Source organism: Chinchilla lanigera, unplaced genomic scaffold (assembly GCF_000276665.1).
Source record: "Chinchilla lanigera isolate Chin_1 unplaced genomic scaffold, ChiLan1.0 scaffold00082, whole genome shotgun sequence".
In the NCBI taxonomy this organism is placed as follows: domain Eukaryota; kingdom Metazoa; phylum Chordata; class Mammalia; order Rodentia; family Chinchillidae; genus Chinchilla; species Chinchilla lanigera.
The window spans coordinates 9,745,122-9,767,802 of NW_004955483.1; the positions used below are offsets into that span (position 1 = coordinate 9,745,122).

A 22,681-nucleotide genomic window follows, 5' to 3' on the forward strand; every position below is an offset into this window, starting at 1 on the left:
CCCTCCTCCGCCGCGCAGCCAGCTAATAGCGGTGCCGTCCCAGTCCCGGCCCCTCCTCCCAGCGCCCGCAGAGTTCCCCCGGCCACCGGAGCTGCGGAAGGAGGGCGGCCCTGAACACGCCGCCGCCTCTGCCCGCTGGGCGACGCTGCTCCGAGGGAGCCGTTGCCCGCGGCTGCGGGCGGATGCCTGTCTATGGTGCTGGAGTTGATGACGAACGTTTCCAAGCTGCCGCTATTTTTCACTCTAATAACGCGCTTCGGTTCTGCAAGCCGAAAGGAATCGGAGCAACCCAGATCCTAAAGAAAACTATTTTCCACTCGGATTGGCTACAGCGGGTTGTTTCTGGAAGGCCGACTTCTTCCTGATTTTTATTTTACCGTTGAAACACCAAAACCCGCGTAAAGTATAAAAGTTTTTGCGGTTGACCAATCAGCCAGGTAGGTAGGTCTGGAGCGCCTTATATTAACCCTTTGCAGGCGCTTCTGTGTATTGGGTCTGTTGCAGCAAAACGCCTTCCAGAGCACCCGCCCCTCTCTGTCCCTTCTTCATCATTAAAGATTCACTGACACCTGGTTCCCTGCCTGACGTTTCCCTCAGACAACCAGGTATTATCCCGCATTTTAAAGGTAAGGAGCTCGTCCTAGGACCCCAGAGGTGGATGACTGCCACAGAGCTATTGATAAAGCTCTGCAACTCCTTGCTCATGTACTGCTTGTCCCTTGGGTCAGTGAAGTAGTTTTCCTACCCTTTGCGTTTCTTTATAAGCCAGGTTGTGTGGCTTTCAGCCTTGGACCCCAGGAAAACTTCATCTCTCTAAAGTTCAGTGTTGCCAGCAGTAAAATGGAGAACAGATTCCTGTTTGCCTTCACGTGGAGTTGCTGTGAAGCACATCAAATGTATAGGTGCTCATAAGAGCACTCGAGTGCCCCTTAGATACAAGAATATCTAAGACGAACTATAAAGTCAGCTCTGTCCTTGGGCTGCTGACCTCTGTCCCTACCTCTTTCCCCAAGCATCTCGGTCCCAGTGGACTTTATGTCTCATGAAGTTAGGAAGATATCAGGGCAGAAGTTACAAGGCTGGATCCCTTCATTAAAGGGATCTTCCAAGCCCTAGGAAAAATTGTTCTGTCAAAGTCCTGACCCTCAATGTTGCAGACACGTGCAAGTGCCCATGTTTCTTCACAGCTTATGAATACACATCACAGCTTTAATGCTGCTGAAATTCTCTGATTGCCTCTGTAGCTCTTCCTCATTTCCTTACTTCCACTTTACTAATCTGGAAAATTTATCTGGGAGATAACATTTGGATGATTGTTATCTCCATTTAATCTTTAGAAATTGCAAGTACAAGAGAAGAACCGATATGGAGGTCCATTGGGTTGGTTAATATTTTTCCTTTGAAAGAAACCAAAGCTAGCTAACTCAAGCGCAAGGGAAGTTAGGGGACAGATTTTTGAGAGCTCACAGACTAGTGGGGACCAGGCATCTGAGTAGAGAGGGGAAGTACTGCGAGCCCAAGAATAAACAGAAACAAAACAAGCAAAAACCAAGGCAAATTCCCATTTTGCAGAGTAACGGTTTTAAAGATAACTTCCACTTTTGGTTTTGGTAGGGATTTTTTTTTCTCTTTTTGCAGGAATATTTCCATGTTTATTATTTTTTAAAAATTTAAACAGCCAAAAAAGTTTGCAGAAGCACAGGGAATGTCTAACAGGTTTTTAATTTACATTTATTATATATTTTTTATTTTAAATAATCATGTATAAAATAGCTGGAAAGTTAAGACCAATGGAAATATTCCTAATCCAAACCCATCATGTGCCTGCTAAAGGATGATTAGTAAAGATTCCAATCGTCTTGAAATTAAGAATTGGCAGGTAAGATTGAAAAAAAAAGAGGTTTGTTTTTTGAGACAAGGTCTCACTATGTAGTACAGGCTAGCCTTGAGGTCACTGTATAGCCTAGGTTGGCCTCAAACTCAAGATCCTCCTGCCTCAGCCTTCCAAGTGCTGGGATTACAGGTGTGCACTACCACACTCGACAAGAAGGATTCTTAAACCAAAGCTCAGGAAAAGGACACTGGGGAGGGGAAAAAAATTCTGGCATCTCACAGGAATGCTGCATTCTACTAGTGTGCAGGGGATAGATGAAATTACGATCTCTGTCTGTCTGTCTGTCTGATATAGTCTTCCCTGAGCTGAGAGGGAAGAGACTGATTAAAGGAAGGGGAAGGCTAAGTGAGCCGTGAGAAAGCACATTATGGTTAAAAGACTTGGTTAGGGAATAGAAAACCCACAGTAGAATTACTTCCTGGAGGATTCCACCATCTGCTAATGCTACAGAACGTCTGGTGCCAGTTTCAAGCCCCAGCTGGGTCTAACTCCAAAATAAGAGACTCTGAACATCCGGGACTGGAGGTGGGAAAGTGTATTGGATTGAGTTGTAACTAAAGCTAGAGAGATGATGGTGTTGCTGCTGTCGGCTTGCTTTTGCACTCAGCTAGCTATCATCTTTTAAAGATAGCATTGCAATGAAGTAGGTAGTAAAGAGATTGCCTGTATTATGGTAGATTTTTTAGAATAGAAACCATAACTGAGTGGTTGAGTTGGTTAACTCAGTGGAGTTCTGGCTGTTCACACACCCAAGCACCACAGGTTTTCTCTGTGTCTCATATACTAGATTGCAAGACTGAGAACTAGGTAGTATTTGTAAGATGTGCTGTGATAGTCACCTGGCTGCAGACTCTTCTGGCTGAGCACTTGGTCTGCTCTGGATGGCTGGGTACCCGTTTCTGCTCAGTCCACTTTTAATGTTGCATGTGCCACTGCAGACAGCCTGTGCTGGATCACAGGACAGAGGAACAATCTTTCTCACCTGCCACACCCTCCCCTACCTCTCAGCGTTCATTTGCAGAAGTACCAAGGGAAGAACATTTAGCGATGCCTAAAAAATTGTCCTCTTGCTTCCACACATTATTCAAGCTAATTATTCACATAAGTAACGCTTCATCAAGCACAAGTGTGTTTGAATGTGTTGAGTGAGCTGAAATTTCTAATTTGAAATATTAGCCTTATGAAATTCAAAAGTAATTTAATTTGACCCTGGCCTACCATGATAGCAGCACATCTCATTTCCCCAACCAGCTCTTTAAAGGGGAAAAGAAGGAACAAAGGAAGAATAGACAATGCCCATATTAAAAACTAGGAGATCGAAAATGGTACTGTGTTAATTAGCTGGCTGTTTAAATGACTTTTCTAGTCATGAGAGTAGTTATATGTTCATGGCAGATTACTTGAAAAAGAAACGTACAAAGGAAAAAATGAAGTTCTGGCCATTTTATCAAGACTTTTATTTAGTATTGATGTTTCAGTGTTGCACTTTGCATACACTGTTCCCAAAATATTGATTTGTGATATAATCAAGTGTGAACATTAATTTCTGGAAGTATATCAAGAAAGCAAGAGAGACTTGGGGTATGGTGTTGCATAACACTAAACTTAACATTATGAATATTAGGAAAATTATAACTAGAAAGAATGACCATCAAAAAACAATTCCAGCTAGTACTTTTCTCAGTTCTTTTCTTCTTTACAATACTAACTTTTCGTCCATTTGTTTTCCTTCACACTAGTCAAATGCCCTGAAAGTTCACATTTCATGACATTCTTACTTGTTTGGCATGTATTGTTTAGTTGAGAGATGCTCAGAACTGGGAGATCATTTCCAACTTGGCACATTTTGTTCAAAAACAGTGTTTTGATATTGCCTCAGTCTGTTCTGTGTTACTATAACAGAATATTTGAGCCTGAGTAACTTACCAAGTAAAGAGATTTAATTGGCTCAGTGTTCTAGTGACTACAGGATCTAAACTGCATGGCACCTGTGTCCTGGTGAGGGATTTCTGGCTGATCACAACTCTGTGAAGTGAAAGGGAATAGGACATGTGCAGGAGGGGTACTTAGCCTAAGAGGGTAAACTGAGACAGCCAAACTCACTTATGACAGCCCATTTTTATGAGAACTAATCTAGATCCACTTAAAGAACCACTGTCACACTGGAGACTAGTTCCCAGCACATGAAAATTTTAGGAAGAAGTCATTTCCAAACTATAGCAGATATCTTTTACTTGTGGAAATGGTCAGTAGTTAGCTTTTGGAGTTGCTTATCAAATTTGGTGACGTATATATGTGCTGATCCACCCACAATGGAGTTCACCCATTGTTCTGATTTCCAAGGAGACTGGATGATGCTGGGGCTGCAGCTGGGAGAACAGACTTCCAGCCTGCATGAGGGTCCCTAACTGGTAGGTGTTCTAATCAGCTGGTCTGTTGTGACACTTTTCCTGCCCCTCATGCCTGAACATGCCTTTCTACAAGGATAGAGGGGCCAACTCACTGCATTCTGTGAGTGGATGTGACAAACAACTCAGGAGGGTGGTCATTCCCAGCACCAGTGGCACATATCAGAGTACCAACTTTCCAGAGAAAAAGTGACAACTGTTAGAAATGCTACAAGAATAAAGAAAGTGAAGTCAGCTGCATAAGACTAGCTTTAGAATCAGCAAGATAAACAAGATAGCAAAAGCTGTGAGCACTTTGGAATGAGCACTTTGCAACTTCTCACTAAACTTCAGTTGCACCATCTCTGCCCAGCTTATTTATTACCACTGACACTTGCGTAATGTATATTACTTGGTAAGTAATCCTTATCCCATGGTTGTTAGTCAATGTTGTACATTTGATGTCTTTTCTGAAATTGTAACTATTTGAAGATGATTTCAAAACAATGTCTACTTTGTCCCTAGCAATGTCTCACTGACTCTTCATGTCCAGCACCCTTTATCTGCTACTTTTCTTTCTCTCTGCTATGCCTTCTTCTCTCACCTGGTCCAGAATTCTTGGACAATTTTGGACAGGAGAGAATCAGATCCCAGGGTGAAGAGAGGCAGCCTGGTTCTGCCCTACTTGCAAATTATGGATCTGGATCTTGGATCTCTGTTTTCCTCCAAAACAGACATTTCTATTTCCAGAGATCAAGAACATAGTAATGATTAGGTGGGAGTTATAGGCATCTGACAGATTGGCAAAAGCAGGCAATCCTGTTCTCCATGTCTAGACTTACATGGGAACCAGAGCCTAAGCATGGCTCCTTGGTGGTGGCATAAAGCTCGTGACAGATGGACAGCCACAAACTAGACAAGATCTTCCTGTACCCTGCCTAGTTTTTGTGTAGCTGTCCTTAGAAATCTCTTAGTCATTAATTAAGACTTGGCCTAATAGCCTAGTCCTGTCTTAGCTCTGCATAGAGTCAAGTAAGAGAGGCCTCAGGACCTCACTTGAGGAGAAACTGTCTGAAGCCAGTACCAGGGTTATAAAGTCATTCCAAGGGAATAACCCTGGAGAAGGGTGAGAAGTCCAGCTTCCCAAACTCATTAATGTTTATCTCCCACCTTACAAGATCTGGTTTTTACTTTGTTCAGGAAGGCACCAATTTCGTGTATGTCCAATACACTTTACATCCTAAAACATTTTCTATATAAAGACAAGTTCAATTATATATCCATTACTGTTGACCTTGGCAAGGAAACTATTAATACCTTACAACTGATGTTTCAGTTCACATTTTTCAAACCACCATAATAGCTTATTAACTAAAGTAAACTCTAGCATATGCTTATGTGAATATTGGCTGAGGTCTCTTCTGTTGAATATGCTATTGTGAAGTTTGAACATATTCTTTGATTGATTCACACTAACAGTAAAGCCAAACAACTAAGTAAGCAAAATACTTAAATCTGACCATCTTGGCAGTAGACAGTGCATGAATTTTCTCATTGCTGCTATGATTGTTATATTCATTGCTATGAGTCTTTAGTCTTAACTCATTAATTGCTTCATGTATTCATTTAACAAATAGTGTGGAGGTACAGTAGTGTTACTGGTTCTGTTGATGGAGCGGAGAACAAAATCATCCTCATGAAACATATCTCCTATGGGAAATGGATAATAAACAAGAAAACTGGGTAAGCGCTACAGGGAAAGCAAAGTGGGGATGGGGATCAGGTGAGACTTGCCACTTTGAGCAAAGTGGCCATGGAAACTCACAGAGAAAAAGTTACAGAAGCAAGGTTCAGAGCAGGTGAGGGAGGTGACAGAGTCCCACAGGTGAATATCTGAGAGCACAGCCTACCTGGAAGAGAAAATGACAGCGCCAGTGCCCTTGAGGAGTTCCGAGATTGGTGTGTTCAGGTAGAAAGAGATGATCTTGCAGATAAGGGCTAGTGTGGAGACTAACACCATCTGAAGTATAATCCTTGTCAGAAATGACCTGACTGAGCTTACTTTCTTCATAGTGTGAAGATTAAGTCCCAGAAAGTTAAACACACAAATAATTTAAAAATTGTCTCAATGGTCATTATTTTTTTCTACCTTTTTGTTTGGTTTTTGTTTTGCTGTGCTAAGGATTAAACTAGGCAAGTGGTCTACCACTGAGCTACATCCCTAACCCCTCTATTACCCTTGAAAATCTTTGTTCACCATTTCCTCAAAATCTGGCCACTGAGAGAAGCAAGAAAGACAACACCCAATCTCTTTATCTTGGCGCTTAAGTGAGATGGGAGCACTTGTGATGCAAAGTTATAATTAGCCATACTATAAAAGATTAGGACAAATATCACTCTTTGTAGGACTAAAAGATACTTAGATTTTTCACAGACATATTCTGTAAGACAGGTCTTGGATTTCAGGAATTATGATAATTAAGAATAAACAGTACTCATATTTCTAGACACTTTGAGAATAATAAAATCCTCTTCTCCCCTTTAATCTCCAGTTTAGTCAATAAGGTATCTTTTTCAGATTGTAGATGTTTTTAGCCAGCTCCAAATACATTTTTTAAAAATCTCATTAAGCTGTGAATTGTTTACTTGAAAAACTGCAGTTCTAAAATGGCACAAACATACAAAATATAAAAAGAGATAACACAGGCAAACACTTGGCAAATAAAATGTACAGTGATAAAATGATATTATTCCTTTAAATTGCTCACCTCTGTGTAGGCCATTATCTTCTATTGGATGTCCTGCTGTTTAAATCAGTTCTCTCAGGGACAATTCAGTTGTCTTAGGGGACAATGCTTGCTGGAGGATGACTGACAGGATTTGCTGCATTGGGTGATATCTATATTGTCAGATTAGATGGTTCCTTATAAAAGTAATTTTTTTTTTTGCCAGTAGAATCTGGTATGTGTCATTAAAAGCCAAGCATATTATCAATAATCAAAACTTTCCATATTATTTACCATCATGCCTCATAATATTCATGTAATATACATATCTAAGCTTTAAAAGCTATCATTAACTGTTTAGGATGATTTTAGACTTCAGAAAAGAAGAGTACAAAGAATTTCCCAATAGTTTCATACCAGCGTCTTCAATATGAAAGTTTTATCATGTTAACTTTACCTTTTTTACGCATTTTTTTCTGAACTGTTCCATGGAAAATTGCATACCTTTGACTCTAAATACTTCAGAGATAAGTATTAGTCCAAATATCCAAAAGTAAGTGCATTCTTTTCATGAATTACATTATAATTATCATAATCAGGAAATTGACACAGATGTAACACTGTCCTCTAATATCCAGACCTTATTCATGCTTCTCCAGTCATTGCACTTACATCTTCTATTGCAAAAGAAAACCCCCCCCAGACTGTGTGCTATGTTCAGTTGTCCGGTCCCTTTATCATCCCTAAATCTGGAACAATCCACTAATCTTTCCTTTGTCTTTGATGACCTCGGCATTTTGATGACTACAGATCTTGAGGAATATCTCCCAATGAGAGAATAATCATTTTTGAGGTAAAAACAAAAAGACAGCATTGAGTAACACAAGCATTCCAAGACAAGTAAAACACTATTAAAAGCCAGGCCTTCTTTTTTATCTCCCTTGCATGTTCTTACTGTGTTCTGGGCAAGGTCTAAATCAATGGACACAAATGAACCCTTCGGACTGGGAGCCATACTTGAGTATCATAGGAAGAAGAGCTAGAGATGCGTGCCTTTAATTGCTGCACACTTTCCCTTCTCATAAAATTCCAATTAGAAGGGTGGAAAGTCAGCTTTGTTAAGGGTTGGCCGCTCCTCACTGGCCTAACCTTCAAGGCACGGGTTTTTCAAAACTATACAGATCCTCAGTGGATACTGTCACTAAAGGAAATCAAACTAGGAAAGAAGACCGCCACTCACCACCCGCTGTTCTCTGCGGGCACTCTTCAGCTCCTCCAGCCTGCTGCCTACTTTATATTGGTTGGCTGATGACACAGTTGCGTGAGTACTCTAGTTTTTTTTTTTTTTTTTTTTTGGTTTTTCTCCGGTACCAGGAACCGAACTCACGACCTTGCGCTTGCCAGGCAGGCACTTTGCCGCTGAGCTAAATCCCCAGCCCAGTACTCTAGTTTTCAGCCCACCTTCCTATTGTAGCAGGGGAAATAAAGTGTCACACTGACTAAGCAGCAAGAAAAAGTGGGTACATACAAAACAGGCAAGTCCTGTGTAGGTATTTTCAACTGCCTCAGCCCAGTCCTGCTCTTATGTGCTTACCTCAAAGTACTCTCAGCATTTTCCCACATTTCACCTACAAGCAAGCTTGCTTTTCGGGCAAGCAGCAGAGGAGGCTTAGCGACCACCCAAAACCACCTAAGAAGACCACAGAGGCTAGACAGGGTCTGCCAAAAGTGCCAGGTGAGCTGGCAGAGCCTTTAGAATCACACTTCTTTGATTCAGCTTTTAACCACCACCAGCATATTCCAAGAATGTAAAATACACACCAAATCTATATGTGACAATAACCTACAAAGAAACACACCAAAACAGGGACTGTGATTATTTTGATTGAGAGCCATTTAAAAGCAAAGGAAGCAGGGCTGGGGATTTAGCTCAGCGGCACAGTGCCTGCCTGGCAAGCAGAAGGTGATGAGTTCGATTCCCGGTACCGGGAAAAAAATTTAAAAAAATAAAAAATAAAAATAAAGCAAATGAAAGAAAAAAGAGCCACCTGCTTTTATCTATTTTAGAACTCTAGTGAGTGGTATAACCGTTAATCCTGATACACCAACTTCACTGGGTTAAGAAACACAGAACAGATTAGTAGAGCATGTTTCCGGGTGTGTTTGGTTGGGGATGGAGGCGTGGCCTTGTGTACTATATCTGGCAATAGGAAAGCTGACTAATACAAATAGTCATTGCTTTTAGCACCTCAAAATAATACTTGAAAGCAGAGACATAGCTTAGTGGTACACTTGCCTAGCATGTGTGAGGCCCCAAGTTTGAAACCCAGCGCCAAAGAAAAAATACATTTACATATTCCAAAGCTAGCTGCAATAGTCACAACTACCTGGGAAGCTGAGGCAGAAATTGCTTGAGCCTAGGAGTGTGAGGTTAGCTTGGGCAACACAGCGAAGCCTCATCTTAAAAAACAAACCAAAAAATTCAAGTATTGCATTTCCTTAGGCTTACTTGAAATATTAACATTTAAAATTAAACTTTGATATGGAACTCCAGTATGAACAGACTGAAACTCCATTAGCCACATTTCAAAGGATAAATATTCATGTTATTCTACCCACTCTATCAATTTAAGTTACTAATTAACGATTCAGGTTATTTCCCCAAGTAATGTTTACCAGGTATTTTTATTTGGGCAAGTAGGTTACTGGAAAAGCATTAAGGAGTTCTGGGTTTCTTTAAATTCTACTAAATCCGTGCTTCTTGTTTTTCAGAACAATGTACATTCTAATTACCTATAAATTCTTTGAGCCCTACTTAACTGTATATAATAATACCATCTCGATGCCCCAGGCAAATACTAGGTAGAACTTTTCTTAAAGTTCTTCGTGTTAACACTAGCACAGAGTTTCAAACAAACAGGAAGGAACAAATTTAACTCAAACAAGCTGCATCATGCCAACGACATTTTCATGCAGAAGATGTCTTTCTAAAATCAAATTTTTATTTTGATATGGCAATGCTTGAAATAGTTCTCAAGGAAAGGAAAAAAACAGAGTTCTCCCTAAATGCTTATGAGCTAAATTATACAGTAGGTCTTTTGTTTACAGCCTCCAAGATTTTTTGTTCCGCTGTGATAAGACCAATGGAAACTTGATCAGTGAAAGTTGCCAACCTTCAGCTCAACAGACTAGGAGAGCGCACACCTGTGGATGTTAATGTTGACATTACAAGATACATCAGGGCTGGCTCACAGTCTGAGGCCCAATTTTCTTAGCTGTAAAATGGAGTAAGCCCTATCCTTTGTACACACTGGGTTGTTATATAAATGAGTTACATGAAACTATGATCAAAATGTGAAACGGATATATTTTCCTCAATGTACAATGGAAGAAATACTTAATTTTCTATTTCTGTAAGCTAGATGATTAAAGTATATAACATAATGGATAATTCAATGTTAAGCTCAGTATGTGTATTCTTTTGAGAGTCATATAGAAAAATGAGGTCCTATCTGCTTTTTAGTGTCACTACCATGGAAGTATCAGGGGCCCTTAAAAGAAGCACAAAGAAGAATTACATGCATTATATAGGATGGGAATAGGAGTTTTGATGCCTGAAAAAAATTACAAAAAAAAAACTCCATTAAAAATGAATATTTAAGATGGGTGTGGTGGCACACACCTGTAATCCCGGTACTTGGGAAACTGAGGCAGGAGGATTGCTGCAAGTTTGAGGTCAGCCTAGGCTACAAAGAGAGTTCAAGGCCAATCTGAACTGCATAGTGAAACTCTGTCTCAAAAAGAAAAAGACAAAAAAACCCTCCAAACCAAAAATGAATATTTAAAGCAAATGCAAACAGACCTATTTTCCTTTTCTGTATTGCTCTATTGGTTTTCTAGTATTACATTAAGGATTTTTGCATCTATGCTTATGATACTGTTATGGTTTACTTTTCTTCCAGTGTTTATGGTTTATGATAACACTGGTCTCAATTAGTAAGCTGGGAAGTGTTTCCCACTGTTGCACTTTCTAGGAGAGTTTGGGTAGCTTTGTGTTGGGGTTCATTCTTCTTCCCAGCAAATCCCCAGCTTTTTCCCCAACCAATGCTCCAATCCCAAGTCTTCCCACAGTTTCATCCCAGCTAGCTTCTGGCCTGTTCCCTAGAGAGGGTGTACACAGCACTGACTTCTGCGCCAGAGGGGGATTGCCCCAGAACACCGCACATCTCTAGATGCTCCCTAATGCTAAGCAGGTAAACTGCAGGTTTTCCATCTCCCTCTTACAGAGGCGTTGGTGGTATAGTGGTTAGCATAGCTGTCTTCATCTCACTCTTTCATTTTGGTGTTTGGAGGAAACTGAGTTTTGAGTTAATAGGATTTTCAATTAACAGTATTCTGTCACCAGTCAGCTGAAGGTTCCTTTGCTAGTTTCAGATAGAAATCATGAATCAACAAAGTGCAGCTCCGCTAACAGGTCTGATAATGCCCAGTGCTGTCAGCTGGCCAACTCTGCTGATTGCTGATCTTCTTCAGGGCTGGTATCTGGAGCTCTTCAGAGCTCACAGACTCTAGTGCTTATAACTTTTTAAAAGATACCAGTTTGTCTATTTATAGGGCCACCAGAACAAGGCCCTATTTGAACAAAAACTGTGTTACTGCACAGGAAGTTCAGTAGAAACATCTCTCCTAGACCAGCTCAGAAGTGCCAGAGGAATACTGCATATAGCAGGTGTAGCTCTATGACTGGTTCGGATTTGAGCTTCCTGATTGGGCCAAATTAACTTAAACATCAGCTTTTTTATCTGAGCCTACTGACTGTTCTAAATTCAATCCTATTGCTTAGTTCAAATTCGAGCCCGCTACAGTTGGTGTAGATACCTTCTGGTGTGTGAGTGCAGGACACCCAGGACAGTTTCAGCTGCCATGGCAGCAGTGATGACACCAAAACTAAGGAATCTTTAGGAGAGCTAGCAGTGTTAGTCACAGATTAATAGGGTTTGGGACACTGGGGATGTTAATAATGGGTCTAGATCCCTCCCTGACCTTTGCAACGTTAGATACAATTTCCAAACCTCTTCAGAGAGGTGCAACATCATCTATGTCAGCAGGAGATGCACCAACTGATGACTGAATTGCAAGTCCTATTGGAGTGGCCTGGAGTGCTGCCATGAAGTAACCTTAGGGGTGGCAGGGGACACTGAGACAAGGTACCCCATACATCCTTAAGCGACCAAGGGGGAGCACAAGGAACTGAGAAGGGAGGGGCAGTTACAGAAAAAAAGGGGGAGGCAGGAGCTTCTTGTGTCAATTCTAGTTAAATGAAATGAGACTTAAGATTTTTAAATAAAGTCATGTCATATATACAGTCTTCCAGAAAATAAGCCACATTCCTTGTTCCTGTAGTTAAAGAATCCAAGGCCTGACTCTGTTGCCTACTATGTGATTTATGTATGACTTATTTTCCTGATCTTTGAGGAGTTTATGTGCTTGTTTGATTTTGGTGAGGATTAAATGAAATTATGCAGAATCCTTTTACCCCAGAAAGTCTAAATACATGCAAATATAGTATAAGTATTGCTTACTGTTAGAACTCCTTACATCCCAGTTTCCTCAATTAGCAAAAGGGGGCAGTTAGACTATCTACAAAATCATTTTTGAAATTTTCCACTAGTACCTAAGACTCTGCCTCTAATGGGTTCATCTTTAGTGGTATTAACTTGACATGACTAAAGCTATTTTTGGCAAGTGTATACATTTTGAAATATCACTATCAAAATTATAATTATTATAGCCAACCTTGTGGCACATGCCTGTAATCCCAGCTACTTCATAGGCTGAAGCAGGAGAACTGCACGTTTGAGTCCAGTCTGGGCAATGTAACATTCTGTCTCAAAATAAAGCCGAAAAAGGGCTGGAGATATGGCTCAGTAGTAGAGTATGCAAGACCCTATGTTCATTCCTCAGTACTGCAAGAAAAGCAAAAAACGTAGAAAAAAAGTCCAAACCTCAAACTATAATTGTTAATTATAGTTTGAGTTTAATTTGACTGATCTTAAATATATAATTTTTCCTGTCATTTAAAAAGACTGAATATATGAGGAATTCTTCAACTTGGGTCAGAATTTTTGTTGTCATTGAACTTGATTTATTTTTGTGATGACCAGGGTACATCTGTGCCAAACAAACCTCCAGCCCTTGGTAGACCTGGTAGCACCTGTGTTATGGTTTGTGTTTAGATGTTCCCCTCAAAGCCTCATGCAGTTTTAAATGGGGTTTTTTCAGAGGTAGCTGAATATAGAGTGTGTGATTGATTTATAGGGCAGTGCTGAGATAAGGGTGCTGGGATTAAAGGTGGGTGATTGCTGAATCAGTCCATTGATTGGATTGATACTGCCCTAATCCCAGTAGACTGATAAAATATAAGACAGAAAGAAGCTTCCTCTTTTCTCTATTGCTTTTGCTTTTTTCTGCTGGGATGAACTGTTGCCTCTCTGTCATGTGCCACTCTGCCTTACAGCCAGCCAATTATGGACTGAAACTGCTACAAAGTGTGAGCTAAATAAACCTTTCTTCCATTAACTTTGGTGTCAGGTATTTTGTCTCAATAACAAGAGAAAAGTAACTAAGACAACTATCTACCATAAGACCACATATGCAGCAGAGTCCTGGCCACTCATGTAATCCTAACAGGTGATTTAGTAGCTGAACAGCAAGGGAGCATGTGTAGATCATGAGCAAAGGCTATAACTTAATTTAGAGAACTGGAGTTGACCAAGTGCAGACAGAAGATTTAAATTACAGCTCTTCCTGCATGGCATTTTGTTTTACTCTATAACTACTAAAAAGTCACTAAACTGTCATATTACCTAATTATTATTGGGCTTAGCTACAGTTTTATCTTAAACCCTCCCCCAAAAAGGAACCCTGAAGTATTAGCAAAATTGGCTCTGCCAAACGATTTCTTTGAGCTAGCAATACTGATTTTAAGCATTAAAAGATTAATTTAAGATTAAAGCAGAGTTTTGAATAATATATTTCTTAAAATCATACCAGTCCTGGAATTTTCTTCTCTTAGCATATCCTATATTTTATTAAAAGGATATATACCATTCTTTCTTAGCCTCTACCTTCCTGATTATGACTTAAGTGGTACATTATACGAGATTTCAAAAGGGTGTACTGACATACTAGTTAAAGTTACACAGGTGAGACGTGAAGCATTACATCTTTGTGATTGTCATATGTACTTTTAAAAAGGCTACTTTCTTCTATCTTCATGAAAAAGAATTTAATAGCACGGCTTTTCTTCCCCCTAAATCAGGGGTTATTTTCTAGGTCATCAATCCAACTTCTTAATAGTTAGTTAATATTCTTCAAAATGTCACATTTGAATGGAATAATTGCTGATTCTTATTTTATATCTGTAGTTTCACTATCTGTTTTTTCTCTACATTGAATCACAGCTTTCTAAATTTATTTTCCTTTGGTCTTGAAAGTACAAAGTGGGGCACCATCTAGACCATCAGCATTGAGTTCTTATTGTTTAAAAATTTATTTTACAGACTGACACACAATAAGGAGATATTAAATACCTTTTGAATAAGTGTTTGTCTTACTTTTCTTATTGCTGGGACAAAATAGCTGACACCAACAAATTAAAGGAGGAAAGGTTTTTCTTTAACTTACAGTTTGTAGAGGCTTTAGTCCATAGTCTGCTGGCTCCAAGGCAGTGCAGCATGGCAAGGGAGAAACAGTCCATGGTGTGGCAGTTAGGAAGGCAGCGAAACAGCAGCAAGCAGAAGCACTAAGCTTGCCTTTTTTCTGTCCCTTTATAGTCCATCCAGGCTACAAGCCTATTGATTGGTCCCACCCATATCCAGAATGGGGGTTCCATTATCCACATCCTTAATCCAAGTATCACACCCTTAACCCACATTCACACACCCTAATTGAGCCACTTTTGAAACTCCCCACACATGACCACATAAGGCTTTGGGGGAACATCTAAATACAAACTATAACAGTGTTCAACTTCCAAGCAAGTTATACTTTAGCAATCTTATGAATAGACTTGTATTAATAGAGTCATGATTAAAATGACCTTTTTATTTTAGAATAATTTGTAAATTTAGTACCATTTGTAAATTTTATACCCTTTACCTATTTTGCCTTTCTGACACCTTAAAAGACCTGTCAAAATATAGAAACTGATATTGAGAATGTGACTACTAATGAAAAAATATACACATATATATTAAATATGTGCTATATATATACACATATGTATTAATATGTATTATATATGTATATATATTTTGAGTCAACAAATGAGAATGACACTTAGCTCTGTGTTATTCTTTTGAAATACATATTATTGTTTGGGTTTTACCAGTTTTTCTACACATGTTTTTCTCCTCCAGGGTGCCCTCCAGAATATCCCATTACATTTAGGCATTGCTATGGTTTGGGTAAATGTCCCTCAAAGGCCCATATTTTTAAGTTTGGTCCCCAGCCTGTGATATCATTGGGAACCTGTAGGTTCCCAATGGAACCTTTAGGAGGTGGAGCCTAGTGGGAGGAAGTTAGGTCATTGGGGTGTGTCCTTGAAGAGTATTTTGGGACCTGGCTCCTTTCTTCTTCTTTTTGCTTCTGGCCATAAAGTGGGGAGTTTCCTCCAGCACATGCTCCCACTATGATGTTCAGCCTTGCCACAGGCCAAAAGGTAATGGGATCTACCAACATTGGACTAAAACTTCCCAAACTTTAAGCCAAATAAACCTTTCCTGTTTTTAAGTTTGTTGTCTCAGTTTTTTTTACAGCAATGGAAAGTTGACTAACACTGTTGTCATGTATCCTTATTTTCCCCCTACCTGTGAAAGTTTTTAGGCATTCCTAATTTTTATGACCTTGATGGTCAGTTATCTTGTAGAATGTTTTTTATTTTTCCCTTGGTTTGATGTTTTCTCATGAAACATCTTACAATATGTTTCAGAGAAAAAGAGCATAGAAGTGAATTCTCATTGTACAAAATACAAAATATAAAGTGACATCAGTAACCTTGATGTCTTACTAAAGCTACTGTCTTCCAAGTTAATGCAATCACTGTCAATTTAAAAAAATTACTGAGGCAGCCTCCAGATACAGCAGATTTAGATGTTTACAAAATGAATTTAAAACATAGACTGTATTGAATTGAAATTGTAACAACCACATAAAACTCTTTGAATAATCACTGTATATTTCTTTCAGTGATATTTCTTTCTCTCTTTTAAATAAATTATTGTTATAAAACAATAAATTAAAAAGATAAAACAATAATAAAATATTATACACTGATTCCATGGGAATGTATATTAAAATACCTTTGTGTTTTCTTTGCCATATTACAGTAAAAATTCTCTAAAAATAGACAACGTAAAATACAAATTACAATAATATCAAAGAAACATATCAATTCAAAATTATAACTAGTCACCTTTAGTTCTAACCATTTGGTATATCTATCTTCTACTTTCTAATTATAATATTTTAAAATATTTTTGATATACCACAGTGTATGAGGCATATATACTAAATGATATTTATGTATAACCACAAAATACTGAAAACTTGATACAGCATACTGATTTTTCTGATGTAGCTTGCTTAAATTTATCGTGTTAGTGAACACAGATCCCAAACTTTTATTTTGTCTCACGCACTTTGTTTTTCCCCGATAATGCATATCTTCACTTTTGAAGGCAAGCGAGCAGTGCCCAGATGTCTCTCTATAGATGAACAGAGAAGGAAAATGTCTATATAAATTTCAAGAAAACAAAAGGTAGTATGATGCTTTTCAACAAATGCTTTTATCCTCATATAGGGAACCATATAGGCTGTCATATAGGGCAGAAAACCCACTACACTCCTGGCCCTTAGAAAAGAAATTGAAAATGCATGTGCAGCAATCTCAGTGACCAAGTTTCCCCAAGCAGCAGTTTACCATATTAATAAATGTCTGGAAGCTAATGGCCACCACTTTGGGCACTTCTTGTAATTGTAGAGGCCAAAGGTACCTTGTATTAATCTCATGATGTCTTGATAAATTTAGTATTAAAATATTTATACAAGTTTTTCTTCTCCTGAAGTGTGTATACATGTTTTGTTCTCTGTCTCCCTCTGTCTCTGTATCTCTCTCTCTCTCTCTCCATATATATATATATATATATATATATATATAAAGAAGGAAAATTTTGTCACAAAAGTGGTATGATTCTACTTATATGAGGTATCCAATAGGCAAATTATAGAAAGTAGAATGCTGGTTATCAGGAGCTGGTGGGAGGAATGGGGGGTTATATTTAATAAGTACAGAGTTTCAGTTTTGTAAGATAAAAAGTTCCAGATATTTGTTGCAAACATACTTACCATTATTTAGCTGTACACTAAAAATTAGTTAACCTGGTCTATTCTGTTTTTTTAAACCTCAATAAAACAAATTGCCTCTGTCAGTTAAAGATTTATTTACTTTGAAATGATTTAGGTATGCAGAAAGTTGCAAAAATGGCACAAAGAGATCCTTAGACAGGTTATTTTTATGCCCTTCATCCAGATTCTCCAATGGTCCACATTTTAACACCTTTATTATCCTTTTTGTGTACTGTGTGTGTGATATTTTTCTATACCATTTGAGTACATTGCAGACATGATTTCATCTCATCTCTAAATACTTCAATGTGTATTTTCTAGCAACAAAGGCAATCTCTTAAAATAACCACAGTAAAACTTATTAAAACAGGAAATGTACAATATAAAATATTATTATCTGATCAACAGACCTTATTTAAACTTTCTCAGCTGTTCTAGTAAAGTCCTTTATGCCAAAAATAAGACAAAATGGAGGAAGAAAAAAATTTGTTCCACAGTTCATTCTAGGCTTAAACATTGCCAAATGTCTTGGTCAGATTTAGTCTGGATTAGTGCCTTTGTCTTCGATGACCTTGGTATTTGATAAGTAAAAGCCAATTATTTTGTAGAGTGTCTCTTGAGTGTGTCTAATGTCTCTGTATATTAGACTGAGGGCATGAATTCTGAGCAGGGAGATGATGTGTCCCCAGTGTGTTGTACCAGACAGGATGACAATTTATCACACTGCTGGAGATGTTAACTTCGATCACTTATTTAAGGTAGTGGCTATGTTCTTTCCCTGCTACAAACCTGTTATTTTCCCCTTTGTAACAATAAGTACTTTGTGGGGAGATACTTTGAGATTATGTAGATATCTTACTCCTCACCAAACTCTTGCCCAATAATTCAGCAGCCACTGATAATTCTTGCCCAGGTCAGTTATTTCCATTATGTTTGTCAAATCGTGAATCCCTCATTCCATCATTTCTTCTACATTTACTTACTGGTACTGTACTACAGCAAAGAGCTTTTCCTTCACATATTTTTATATTTTTTATTTCATTGTCTTAGTTGTAACAATATAGACTCATGGACTCCTATTTTATTCAGTGAGTTATAACTTATTACTATCCTTTATTTTGATGTTCAAACGGTACCAGATTTAGCCAGTGAGAACTCTTCAAGTTATTTCCTATATTCTTTTGACATGTTCCCGTCCGTCTTTAAATATTTTTTTACTTTCTGGTTCCAGATGTTTCAAGCCCAACTTTTATTTTATCTTTCCAGACAGTTATTTCTTCAAGGAGCCACTGTTCCTTTTAGTGGAAAATATTATTTAGAAATTAATATTTGGGAACTAGAAGCACCCACTGTTCCTAGAATGCCACTGCTTTAGGCTCTTTCAGCAGATAGAGCCAGGATGTGTGTGTGTGTGTGTGTGTGTGTGTGTGTGTGTTTTACAGGTAGCTTTCCCTGGCCATCAAAATCTGAGATAGACCTTAGTAAGCAGAAAGTTAATTTTGGAGTGCTGTAGGGATAAACTCTTATGGGAACCAACTCCCAGAGAAAGCAGGATTGGGCCAAAGGAAAAATGGACTCTGATGCAGGCTCCACAAAAGCTTCAGCTGAACCTTCAGGAGCGCTGGTGATGCCTGGTCCTTGAGAGTTATTCCGAGTTTGTGTGAGGAGTCAGGCCTTGATGCCCCTGAATAGATCAATCACTGGAAACAAGCTGCCCCATGAAGGGTTCATAAACTGGGCAGGGTGGCTCTCTTCAGCTGAGGCAATTCCAAAGAGGGCTGAGAGCTGTTTTGTGACAGCGTTGTAGCATTTTTGGAACAAATTCTTCAGTCCTGAAAAGAGTCTAAGCAACATAGACTAGTCATGACAATGCCATGCTTTAATCTATTAATGTCATGCATCCAACCAGCCACCCACCCACCTATATCTATCCATGTGTCTATCCATGTATCAATCTAAAAGCCAGGAATTTATAGTGATACTTCCAATCCCAGGACAGCATCACAGGGTCATTCTGTGATTTCCCCTTTCCATATCTGTAACTCCTATTTCTTTCTTTCTTTTTTTGTCTTCTTTTGAGACAGGGTCTCGCTATGTAGTTGAGGTTGGCTTTGAACTCACTATGTAGCCCAGGCTGGCCTCCCAAGAGCTGTGATTACAGGCATGCGCCACCACACCTGGTTTGTAATTTTCGTTTCTGATAGTGACAAACCTGCCACGTGTTATCATTTGAGGCTAAGCCCTAGAATTCACTGAAAGTTGTTTCAGAAGGCCAGCCATCCCACTAGAAAAGCAAATATTAACTACAGTTCAGCTTTTGTTTTAGAGTTCTTATCTTTAGTGTGACAATATTTAATTGAAATATGTGCTGCATTTAAAAGTTACTTGAGTTGGCTCTCTCCCACCTCCTCATGGTGTGGATGGTTATTCATCTGAAATGCAACTCAATGTATTTGTTTCTGGATGCTTACCATCTTAGGTTTTTCCCAGTTTCATTGCTATTTCATTGCTATTATTACTTGGGGGTTATATAAAACATTTATGTGGCTCAGATGTTAAACTATGTAAAAAGATACGTACAGAAAAGTGACACTATTCCCTCACCTCTTCCACCCTGTTCTAGTAGGTCACCTCTATTTTTCATTCTTGGTGTATCTTTCCTGCATCCCTCTTTATAGAAATAAACAAATTCACACATACACTATTTCCTTTTTTTCTTCAATGAGAAATAGCATCATCATTTTGCACTCTGCTTCTTAAAAATTCTAACCAGTGTATTCTGGAAATCATTATCCAGTCATAGAAGTCTGCTCCGTGCTTGTTTTACAGCTACATAATTTTCCATTCTGTGGACATCTCATAGTTTGTTTAACTACTCTCTTATTCAGGTATTTAGGATATTTCTCATATTTGGCAGTCATGAACAACACTGCATGGAATAAATTTTGTATATGTATTCTCAAAGTCTGAGGGCCTTCCTACATTTTAAAGTAATATCTTTTCTCTTTTTTCTTTCCTCAGCTCCATTTATTGTAAGATTATCACTCATTAATTACAGGCTGGACAACAGAGTTAAATGGCACTGTCTGACTAGATCTTCTATTCTTGATAGGCAACTGCTTGGTGAAAACTGGGCTTTACAGGTTACTTAGTAGCCAAGCAAAAGCTGAGAAACAGCAGTATGTTACTAACAATAATAAATAATATTTCTTATTTATTATATTGTTAACATTTTCAAGATTGTTTATATATTTCTATTAAGTACATTTATTATTGCACCTCAAAAGTCATTGGAGCTCTGGGGATTGGGAGCTCTGTGCTGTGGAGGGTCAGGAGGTCGCCCTGAAACCAGACTCTGGATAACCTGCTCAGATGTGCAGCTCTAAGCAGACCCGTTAATCTCTCCGTGCCTCACTTCCCTCACGGACAAAATGGAAATATCAATCATACCTCTTCACTAGACTATTAGGTATCTCAAACTTAACACATCCCAACACTGAATTCTCTATTCCCCCTGCAAACCTGCTCCTACCTCAGTTTCCCCGGCTCAGTAAACAACAACTTCATCAACTTGGAATCATTGATTCCTCTCTTTGTCATGCACCCCACATCGAATCCATACGCAAATCCCGGGTCGTTACAACCACCTCCCTGTCCTTCCTTGTTCTGTTTTTGTACCTCTATAGTGTGTTTTCCATAAAGAGCCAGTAATGTTTGAAAGAGCAAATCTTTTAATGGCACTCTGCTGCGGTAAGTCTCTAGTGACTTCCGTCTCACTCAGAATAAAAGTCACCGGCAGTGGCTTACTGATCCGCATTCTCAGACCTCACCTCCTGCCCCGTTTCCTGTTGCTCACTGCCCGGCTGCCACAGGGCAGATCTCTTTGCTCTTCCTGAGTTGGACGTGAGAGCACCTCAGGACTTTTGCTCCAGCTGTTCCCTGCTTAGAAAGTTCTGTCCCCAGATAACCCCATGGCTCTTTCCTCATTTCCTCCAGATTTTTCTCAGAGACTCCCCTATATAAAATGCCAAGCCCTTAAGCCTGGAGAGATGCTGCACACCTGCAATCCCAGCAGTTAGGAGTCTGAGGCAGTAGCATTGTGAGTTCAAAGCCAGCCTGAACTTCACAACAAGACCCTGTCTCAAAAAAAAAAAAAAATTGTTAGCCATAGACCCAACAACTCATGCACCCCTTTCTACTTTATATTTCTCCATAGCACTTCTTACCAGGAACATTATAGCAGTTACTTGTTTGTTTTGTAATAACTGTCTCGTTCCTCTCCCTTCTTTCCCCATAGAACATGAAGTCCACATGGCAGGGACTTTTATTTGGCTAACTGCTATATCCTCAGCTCCTAGACAAGCGCTTGACACTTGAGAGATACTGAATGTGCATGTCTGGAGCTCCAGGACCACCTGCATGCTTACTGATTCTCTAGGAGTCACAGGATTCAGAATATCATCCGAGAGACAACAAAGATTTGATGCAGCAAAAGGCTACCCAGCACAGGGAGCCAAGGAGAAAGACACAGGGAGCACAATCCTGGGAAACCCAGCAAAAGCTTCCAAGGATCCTTTCCCACTGGAATTACCCAGGATTCACTTCATTCCTCCAGCAGCAAGTTATGACCACAGTTCTGAAGAGTTTCCCACCAGGGAAGTTCATGAATACTTGGGCCCTTTTGCTCAAAGCCTGGTCACACAGGTACTTCTGCCTAATTCCAGACCCCGGGGAGGAGAGCATGTGTTCACATATTGTCTACATGAGCAGTTCAGGCACAGGAAGGCTTTCTTATCATCTCTGGGAATGCTGAGAACCCTCCTCAAATCCAAATTTCCAGACTCTAGATCAGGGCCAAACTTGCAAGTAGGTCTGTCTAAAGATAGCAGTCTCCGGCCTATCAAGCTAACTCTTTTTTGCATGATGTGTTAAAAGAATTTGTCACTTTTCAGTTGACAAAAATGAATCATTTTAGAGCTCATGAGTAAGATAAGATCAATTAAAGAAAATATTTCCTTTTTTGCACACTGGAATCATGGTTTTCAATTTTGACCTTTCTTACATACATAAATAGAAATGTCTTTAAAGTAGCCCAGGCTGGAAAGAAAAGATGGGCAGAACCTCACACATTGCTTGGATCCTATACACATTTTAGGATCGATTTCTGAAGGAAACAAGAAGCAATATCTATGTGGAGCAAGTATTTAGTAGAGAGAGTAGGTCTTGTGGCCACCTTTAGTGCAGTATCTACATGTCTTTTTAAATTT

At 39.2% G+C, this 22,681-nt stretch overlaps 1 long non-coding RNA gene across 1 annotated transcript; it reads left to right on the forward strand.

The window, feature by feature from the left end:
* The first annotated feature begins 87 nt into the window (after positions 1-87).
* LOC106146544 lies at positions 88-22,447 on the forward strand. Its single transcript, XR_001231033.1, has 2 exons — positions 88-437; positions 21,712-22,447. It is a non-coding gene; the product is annotated as an uncharacterized LOC106146544 (long non-coding RNA).
* The last annotated feature ends 234 nt before the right edge of the window (positions 22,448-22,681 follow it).